The sequence below is a fragment of the Salmo trutta genome, unplaced genomic scaffold, assembly GCF_901001165.1.
Source record: "Salmo trutta unplaced genomic scaffold, fSalTru1.1, whole genome shotgun sequence".
Classification (NCBI taxonomy): Eukaryota; Metazoa; Chordata; class Actinopteri; order Salmoniformes; family Salmonidae; genus Salmo; species Salmo trutta.
Genome location: NW_021822326.1, coordinates 22,457 through 30,664, shown reverse-complemented (window position 1 = coordinate 30,664; position 8,208 = coordinate 22,457). Strand labels below are relative to the sequence as shown.

Sequence of the window (8,208 nt, the reverse complement as noted above, 5' to 3'; positions counted from 1 at the left end):
GTTTCCCATTTAACAACTAAAGCCTTGCACAAAGTACAATCACCTCACACACTTGGAAATCTACAATGGATTCACAAAAGGCTACTGAGAATGCGTAAATGTCCAAACGGTAAGTGATCCCAAACTCAGACTTTTCAAGAGTCAGTTGAGAATTCTACCATGACCAGAGATTGCTGTTAACCTGGCAATGTAAACATAGATTTCTTCCTCAGGGGTTTGCATACTTGTCAAAATGGCTTGTTAAAAAATTCCTGCATTGGCCGGGAATCAAACCCAGGCCTCCCGCGTGGCAGGCAAGAATTCTACCACGGAACAACCAATGCCTTGCGATGCTGAAATAACCCCCACGGCTGGAAATCGTAATAAGAAGCTTTAATTCAAAGCATATCTTCCACTTTGTGGGATCAGAGACATTGTACACCCTAATAAAATCAGTCTTTCCTTCCCGTCGGGGAATTGAACCCCGGTCTCCCGCGTGACAGGCGGGGATACTCACCACTATACTAACGAGGAGCAGGTGGTTTGGTCATTTGAAAAAATGTGGAGCATTGGATACTATCCCTAAATTTGGAGAGTTGGGTGTTAACCCTTCCAACAAAAACATCTGTAGAGACTGAATGGTTAGAGCTAGAAACTACTATGACCCATCTATGGAAAGCTGAGACCCTCACGAACACGTACATGTATTCGGTTTTGCTCTATACCTCTCACAAGCCACACGATAGTAGTTAGAAGGTGAGGTGTGTGTGGAAAATCCCAGGACATAGTCGCAAAGGCCAAACTCAAGACAGTTGTCACTGACTTGTTGGATATTCGTTTCCCATTTAACAACTAAAGCCTTGCACAAAGTACATCACCTCACACACTGGAAATCTACAATGGATTCACAAAAGTCTACTGAGAATGCGTAAATGTCCAAACGGTAAGTGATCCCAAACTCAGACTTTTGTCACAAAAGCCAAACTCAAGACAGTTGTCACTGACTTGTTGGATATTCGTTTCCCATTTAACAACTAAAGCCTTGCACAAAGTACATCACCTCACACACTGGAAATCTACAATGGATTCACAAAAGTCTACTGAGAATGCGTAAATGTCCAAACGGTAAGTGATCCCAAACTCAGACTTTTGTCACAAAGGCCAAACTCAAGACAGTTGTCACTGACTTGTTGGATATTCGTTTCCCATTTAACAACTAAAGCCTTGCACAAAGTACATCACCTCACACACTGGAAATCTACAATGGATTCACAAAAGGCTACTGAGAATGCGTAAATGTCCAAACGGTAAGTGAACCCAAACTCAGACTTTTCAAGAGTCAGTTGAGAATTCTACCATGACCAGAGATTGCTGTTAACCTGGCAATGTAAACATAGATTTCTTCCTCAGGGGTTTGCATACTTGTCAAAATGGCTTGTTAAAAAATTCCTGCATTGGCCGGGAATCAAACCCGGGCCTCCCGCGTGGCAGGCAAGAATTCTACCACGGAACAACCAATGCCTTGCGATGCTGAAATAACCCCCACGGCTGGAAATCGTAATAAGAAGCTTTAATTCAAAGCATATCTTCCACTTTGTGGGATCAGAGACATTGTACACCCTAATAAAATCAGTCTTTCCTCCCCGTCGGGGAATTGAACCCCGGTCTCCCGCGTGACAGGCGGGGATACTCACCACTATACTAACGAGGAGCAGGTGGTTTGGTCATTTGAAAAAATGTGGAGCATTGGATACTATCCCTAAATTTGGAGAGTTGGGTGTTAACCCTTCCAACAAAAACATCTGTAGAGACTGAATGGTTAGAGCTAGAAACTACTATGACCCATGTATGGAAAGCTGAGACCCTCACGAACACGTACATGTATTCGGTTTTGCTCTATACCTCTCACAAGCCACACGATAGTAGTTAGAAGGTGAGGTGTGTGTGGAAAATCCCAGGACATAGTCGCAAAGGCCAAACTCAAGACAGTTGTCACTGACTTGTTGGATATTCGTTTCCCATTTAACAACTAAAGCCTTGCACAAAGTACATCACCTCACACACTGGAAATCTACAATGGATTCACAAAAGTCTACTGAGAATGCGTAAATGTCCAAACGGTAAGTGATCCCAAACTCAGACTTTTGTCACAAAGGCCAAACTCAAGACAGTTGTCACTGACTTGTTGGATATTCGTTTCCCATTTAACAACTAAAGCCTTGCACAAAGTACATCACCTCACACACTGGAAATCTACAATGGATTCACAAAAGTCTACTGAGAATGCGTAAATGTCCAAACGGTAAGTGATCCCAAACTCAGACTTTTCAAGAGTCAGTTGAGAATTCTACCATGACCAGAGATTGCTGTTAACCTGGCAATGTAAACATAGATTTCTTCCTCAGGGGTTTGCATACTTGTCAAAATGGCTTGTTAAAAAGTTCCTGCATTGGCCGGGAATCAAACCCGGGCCTCCCGCGTGGCAGGCAAGAATTCTACCACGGAACAACCAATGCCTTGCGATGCTGAAATAACCCCCACGGCTGGAAATCGTAATAAGAAGCTTTAATTCAAAGCATATCTTCCACTTTGTGGGATCAGAGACATTGTACACCCTAATAAAATCAGTCTTTCCTTCCCGTCGGGGAATTGAACCCCGGTCTCCCGCGTGACAGGCGGGGATACTCACCACTATACTAACGAGGAGCAGGTGGTTTGGTCATTTGAAAAAATGTGGAGCATTGGATACTATCCCTAAATTTGGAGAGTTGGGTGTTAACCCTTCCAACAAAAACATCTGTAGAGACTGAATGGTTAGAGCTAGAGACTACTATGACCCATCTATGGAAAGCTGAGACCCTCACGAACACGTACATGTATTCGGTTTTGCTCTATACCTCTCACAAGCCACACGATAGTAGTTAGAAGGTGAGGTGTGTGTGGAAAATCCCAGGACATAGTCGCAAAGGCCAAACTCAAGACAGTTGTCACTGACTTGTTGGATATTCGTTTCCCATTTAACAACTAAAGCCTTGCACAAAGTACATCACCTCACACACTGGAAATCTACAATGGATTCACAAAAGTCTACTGAGAATGCGTAAATGTCCAAACGGTAAGTGATCCCAAACTCAGACTTTTGTCACAAAAGCCAAACTCAAGACAGTTGTCACTGACTTGTTGGATATTCGTTTCCCATTTAACAACTAAAGCCTTGCACAAAGTACATCACCTCACACACTGGAAATCTACAATGGATTCACAAAAGTCTACTGAGAATGCGTAAATGTCCAAACGGTAAGTGATCCCAAACTCAGACTTTTGTCACAAAGGCCAAACTCAAGACAGTTGTCACTGACTTGTTGGATATTCGTTTCCCATTTAACAACTAAAGCCTTGCACAAAGTACATCACCTCACACACTGGAAATCTACAATGGATTCACAAAAGTCTACTGAGAATGCGTAAATGTCCAAACGGTAAGTGATCCCAAACTCAGACTTTTCAAGAGTCAGTTGAGAATTCTACCATGACCAGAGATTGCTGTTAACCTGGCAATGTAAACATAGATTTCTTCCTCAGGGGTTTGCATACTTGTCAAAATGGCTTGTTAAAAAATTCCTGCATTGGCCGGGAATCAAACCCGGGCCTCCCGCGTGGCAGGCAAGAATTCTACCACGGAACAACCAATGCCTTGCGATGCTGAAATAACCCCCACGGCTGGAAATCGTAATAAGAAGCTTTAATTCAAAGCATATCTTCCACTTTGTGGGATCAGAGACATTGTACACCCTAATAAAATCAGTCTTTCCTTCCCGTCGGGGAATTGAACCCCGGTCTCCCGCGTGACAGGCGGGGATACTCACCACTATACTAACGAGGAGCAGGTGGTTTGGTCATTTGAAAAAATGTGGAGCATTGGATACTATCCCTAAATTTGGAGAGTTGGGTGTTAACCCTTCCAACAAAAACATCTGTAGAGACTGAATGGTTAGAGCTAGAGACTACTATGACCCATCTATGGAAAGCTGAGACCCTCACGAACACGTACATGTATTCGGTTTTGCTCTATACCTCTCACAAGCCACACGATAGTAGTTAGAAGGTGAGGTGTGTGTGGAAAATCCCAGGACATAGTCGCAAAGGCCAAACTCAAGACAGTTGTCACTGACTTGTTGGATATTCGTTTCCCATTTAACAACTAAAGCCTTGCACAAAGTACATCACCTCACACACTGGAAATCTACAATGGATTCACAAAAGTCTACTGAGAATGCGTAAATGTCCAAACGGTAAGTGATCCCAAACTCAGACTTTTGTCACAAAAGCCAAACTCAAGACAGTTGTCACTGACTTGTTGGATATTCGTTTCCCATTTAACAACTAAAGCCTTGCACAAAGTACATCACCTCACACACTGGAAATCTACAATGGATTCACAAAAGTCTACTGAGAATGCGTAAATGTCCAAACGGTAAGTGATCCCAAACTCAGACTTTTGTCACAAAGGCCAAACTCAAGACAGTTGTCACTGACTTGTTGGATATTCGTTTCCCATTTAACAACTAAAGCCTTGCACAAAGTACATCACCTCACACACTGGAAATCTACAATGGATTCACAAAAGTCTACTGAGAATGCGTAAATGTCCAAACGGTAAGTGATCCCAAACTCAGACTTTTCAAGAGTCAGTTGAGAATTCTACCATGACCAGAGATTGCTGTTAACCTGGCAATGTAAACATAGATTTCTTCCTCAGGGGTTTGCATACTTGTCAAAATGGCTTGTTAAAAATTCCTGCATTGGCCGGGAATCAAACCCGGGCCTCCCGCGTGGCAGGCAAGAATTCTACCACGGAACAACCAATGCCTTGCGATGCTGAAATAACCCCCACGGCTGGAAATCGTAATAAGAAGCTTTAATTCAAAGCATATCTTCCACTTTGTGGGATCAGAGACATTGTACACCCTAATAAAATCAGTCTTTCCTTCCCGTCGGGGAATTGAACCCCGGTCTCCCGCGTGACAGGCGGGGATACTCACCACTATACTAACGAGGAGCAGGTGGTTTGGTCATTTGAAAAAATGTGGAGCATTGGATACTATCCCTAAATTTGGAGAGTTGGGTGTTAACCCTTCCAACAAAAACATCTGTAGAGACTGAATGGTTAGAGCTAGAGACGACTATGACCCATCTATGGAAAGCTGAGACCCTCACGAACACGTACATGTATTCGGTTTTGCTCTATACCTCTCACAAGCCACACGATAGTAGTTAGAAGGTGAGGTGTGTGTGGAAAATCCCAGGACATAGTCGCAAAGGCCAAACTCAAGACAGTTGTCACTGACTTGTTGGATATTCGTTTCCCATTTAACAACTAAAGCCTTGCACAAAGTACATCACCTCACACACTGGAAATCTACAATGGATTCACAAAAGTCTACTGAGAATGCGTAAATGTCCAAACGGTAAGTGATCCCAAACTCAGACTTTTGTCACAAAAGCCAAACTCAAGACAGTTGTCACTGACTTGTTGGATATTCGTTTCCCATTTAACAACTAAAGCCTTGCACAAAGTACATCACCTCACACACTGGAAATCTACAATGGATTCACAAAAGTCTACTGAGAATGCGTAAATGTCCAAACGGTAAGTGATCCCAAACTCAGACTTTTGTCACAAAGGCCAAACTCAAGACAGTTGTCACTGACTTGTTGGATATTCGTTTCCCATTTAACAACTAAAGCCTTGCACAAAGTACATCACCTCACACACTGGAAATCTACAATGGATTCACAAAAGTCTACTGAGAATGCGTAAATGTCCAAACGGTAAGTGAATCCCAAACTCAGACTTTTCAAGAGTCAGTTGAGAATTCTACCATGACCAGAGATTGCTGTTAACCTGGCAATGTAAACATAGATTTCTTCCTCAGGGGTTTGCATACTTGTCAAAATGGCTTGTTAAAAAATTCCTGCATTGGCCGGGAATCAAACCCGGGCCTCCCGCGTGGCAGGCAAGAATTCTACCACGGAACAACCAATGCCTTGCGATGCTGAAATAACCCCCACGGCTGGAAATCGTAATAAGAAGCTTTAATTCAAAGCATATCTTCCACTTTGTGGGATCAGAGACATTGTACACCCTAATAAAATCAGTCTTTCCTTCCCGTCGGGGAATTGAACCCCGGTCTCCCGCGTGACAGGCGGGGATACTCACCACTATACTAACGAGGAGCAGGTGGTTTGGTCATTTGAAAAAATGTGGAGCATTGGATACTATCCCTAAATTTGGAGAGTTGGGTGTTAACCCTTCCAACAAAAACATCTGTAGAGACTGAATGGTTAGAGCTAGAGACGACTATGACCCATCTATGGAAAGCTGAGACCCTCACGAACACGTACATGTATTCGGTTTTGCTCTATACCTCTCACAAGCCACACGATAGTAGTTAGAAGGTGAGGTGTGTGTGGAAAATCCCAGGACATAGTCGCAAAGGCCAAACTCAAGACAGTTGTCACTGACTTGTTGGATATTCGTTTCCCATTTAACAACTAAAGCCTTGCACAAAGTACATCACCTCACACAGTGGAAATCTACAATGGATTCACAAAAGTCTACTGAGAATGCGTAAATGTCCAAACGGTAAGTGATCCCAAACTCAGACTTTTGTCACAAAAGCCAAACTCAAGACAGTTGTCACTGACTTGTTGGATATTCGTTTCCCATTTAACAACTAAAGCCTTGCACAAAGTACATCACCTCACACACTGGAAATCTACAATGGATTCACAAAAGTCTACTGAGAATGCGTAAATGTCCAAACGGTAAGTGATCCCAAACTCAGACTTTTGTCACAAAGGCCAAACTCAAGACAGTTGTCACTGACTTGTTGGATATTCGTTTCCCATTTAACAACTAAAGCCTTGCACAAAGTACATCACCTCACACACTGGAAATCTACAATGGATTCACAAAAGTCTACTGAGAATGCGTAAATGTCCAAACGGTAAGTGATCCCAAACTCAGACTTTTCAAGAGTCAGTTGAGAATTCTACCATGACCAGAGATTGCTGTTAACCTGGCAATGTAAACATAGATTTCTTCCTCAGGGGTTTGCATACTTGTCAAAATGGCTTGTTAAAAAGTTCCTGCATTGGCCGGGAATCAAACCCGGGCCTCCCGCGTGGCAGGCAAGAATTCTACCACGGAACAACCAATGCCTTGCGATGCTGAAATAACCCCCACGGCTGGAAATCGTAATAAGAAGCTTTAATTCAAAGCATATCTTCCACTTTGTGGGATCAGAGACATTGTACACCCTAATAAAATCAGTCTTTCCTTCCCGTCGGGGAATTGAACCCCGGTCTCCCGCGTGACAGGCGGGGATACTCACCACTATACTAACGAGGAGCAGGTGGTTTGGTCATTTGAAAAAATGTGGAGCATTGGATACTATCCCTAAATTTGGAGAGTTGGGTGTTAACCCTTCCAACAAAAACATCTGTAGAGACTGAATGGTTAGAGCTAGAGACTACTATGACCCATCTATGGAAAGCTGAGACCCTCACGAACACGTACATGTATTCGGTTTTGCTCTATACCTCTCACAAGCCACACGATAGTAGTTAGAAGGTGAGGTGTGTGTGGAAAATCCCAGGACATAGTCGCAAAGGCCAAACTCAAGACAGTTGTCACTGACTTGTTGGATATTCGTTTCCCATTTAACAACTAAAGCCTTGCACAAAGTACATCACCTCACACACTGGAAATCTACAATGGATTCACAAAAGTCTACTGAGAATGCGTAAATGTCCAAACGGTAAGTGATCCCAAACTCAGACTTTTGTCACAAAAGCCAAACTCAAGACAGTTGTCACTGACTTGTTGGATATTCGTTTCCCATTTAACAACTAAAGCCTTGCACAAAGTACATCACCTCACACACTGGAAATCTACAATGGATTCACAAAAGTCTACTGAGAATGCGTAAATGTCCAAACGGTAAGTGATCCCAAACTCAGACTTTTGTCACAAAGGCCAAACTCAAGACAGTTGTCACTGACTTGTTGGATATTCGTTTCCCATTTAACAACTAAAGCCTTGCACAAAGTACATCACCTCACACACTGGAAATCTACAATGGATTCACAAAAGTCTACTGAGAATGCGTAAATGTCCAAACGGTAAGTGATCCCAAACTCAGACTTTTCAAGAGTCAGTTGAGA

The 8,208-nt window shown here is 43.0% G+C and overlaps 13 non-coding genes across 13 annotated transcripts; all 13 read right to left on the bottom strand.

The window, feature by feature from the left end:
- Positions 1 to 441: 441 nt before the first annotated feature.
- Positions 442 to 513, bottom strand: trnad-guc (transfer RNA aspartic acid (anticodon GUC)). Its single transcript has one exon. It is a non-coding gene; the product is annotated as a tRNA-Asp (tRNA).
- A 916-nt stretch (positions 514 to 1,429) lies between these two features.
- On the bottom strand, positions 1,430 to 1,500 carry trnag-gcc (transfer RNA glycine (anticodon GCC)). Its single transcript has one exon. It is a non-coding gene; the product is annotated as a tRNA-Gly (tRNA).
- Positions 1,501 to 1,618: 118 nt separating this feature from the next.
- trnad-guc (transfer RNA aspartic acid (anticodon GUC)) lies at positions 1,619 to 1,690 on the bottom strand. Its single transcript has one exon. It is a non-coding gene; the product is annotated as a tRNA-Asp (tRNA).
- Positions 1,691 to 2,424: 734 nt separating this feature from the next.
- trnag-gcc (transfer RNA glycine (anticodon GCC)) lies at positions 2,425 to 2,495 on the bottom strand. Its single transcript has one exon. It is a non-coding gene; the product is annotated as a tRNA-Gly (tRNA).
- Positions 2,496 to 2,613: 118 nt separating this feature from the next.
- trnad-guc (transfer RNA aspartic acid (anticodon GUC)) lies at positions 2,614 to 2,685 on the bottom strand. The gene has a single exon. It is a non-coding gene; the product is annotated as a tRNA-Asp (tRNA).
- Positions 2,686 to 3,601: 916 nt separating this feature from the next.
- trnag-gcc (transfer RNA glycine (anticodon GCC)) lies at positions 3,602 to 3,672 on the bottom strand. Its single transcript has one exon. It is a non-coding gene; the product is annotated as a tRNA-Gly (tRNA).
- Positions 3,673 to 3,790: 118 nt separating this feature from the next.
- trnad-guc (transfer RNA aspartic acid (anticodon GUC)) lies at positions 3,791 to 3,862 on the bottom strand. The gene has a single exon. It is a non-coding gene; the product is annotated as a tRNA-Asp (tRNA).
- A 915-nt stretch (positions 3,863 to 4,777) lies between these two features.
- trnag-gcc (transfer RNA glycine (anticodon GCC)) lies at positions 4,778 to 4,848 on the bottom strand. The gene has a single exon. It is a non-coding gene; the product is annotated as a tRNA-Gly (tRNA).
- A 118-nt stretch (positions 4,849 to 4,966) lies between these two features.
- Positions 4,967 to 5,038, bottom strand: trnad-guc (transfer RNA aspartic acid (anticodon GUC)). The gene has a single exon. It is a non-coding gene; the product is annotated as a tRNA-Asp (tRNA).
- A 917-nt stretch (positions 5,039 to 5,955) lies between these two features.
- On the bottom strand, positions 5,956 to 6,026 carry trnag-gcc (transfer RNA glycine (anticodon GCC)). The gene has a single exon. It is a non-coding gene; the product is annotated as a tRNA-Gly (tRNA).
- Positions 6,027 to 6,144: 118 nt separating this feature from the next.
- Positions 6,145 to 6,216, bottom strand: trnad-guc (transfer RNA aspartic acid (anticodon GUC)). Its single transcript has one exon. It is a non-coding gene; the product is annotated as a tRNA-Asp (tRNA).
- Positions 6,217 to 7,132: 916 nt separating this feature from the next.
- On the bottom strand, positions 7,133 to 7,203 carry trnag-gcc (transfer RNA glycine (anticodon GCC)). Its single transcript has one exon. It is a non-coding gene; the product is annotated as a tRNA-Gly (tRNA).
- A 118-nt stretch (positions 7,204 to 7,321) lies between these two features.
- trnad-guc (transfer RNA aspartic acid (anticodon GUC)) lies at positions 7,322 to 7,393 on the bottom strand. Its single transcript has one exon. It is a non-coding gene; the product is annotated as a tRNA-Asp (tRNA).
- Between the last annotated feature and the right edge of the window lie 815 nt (positions 7,394 to 8,208).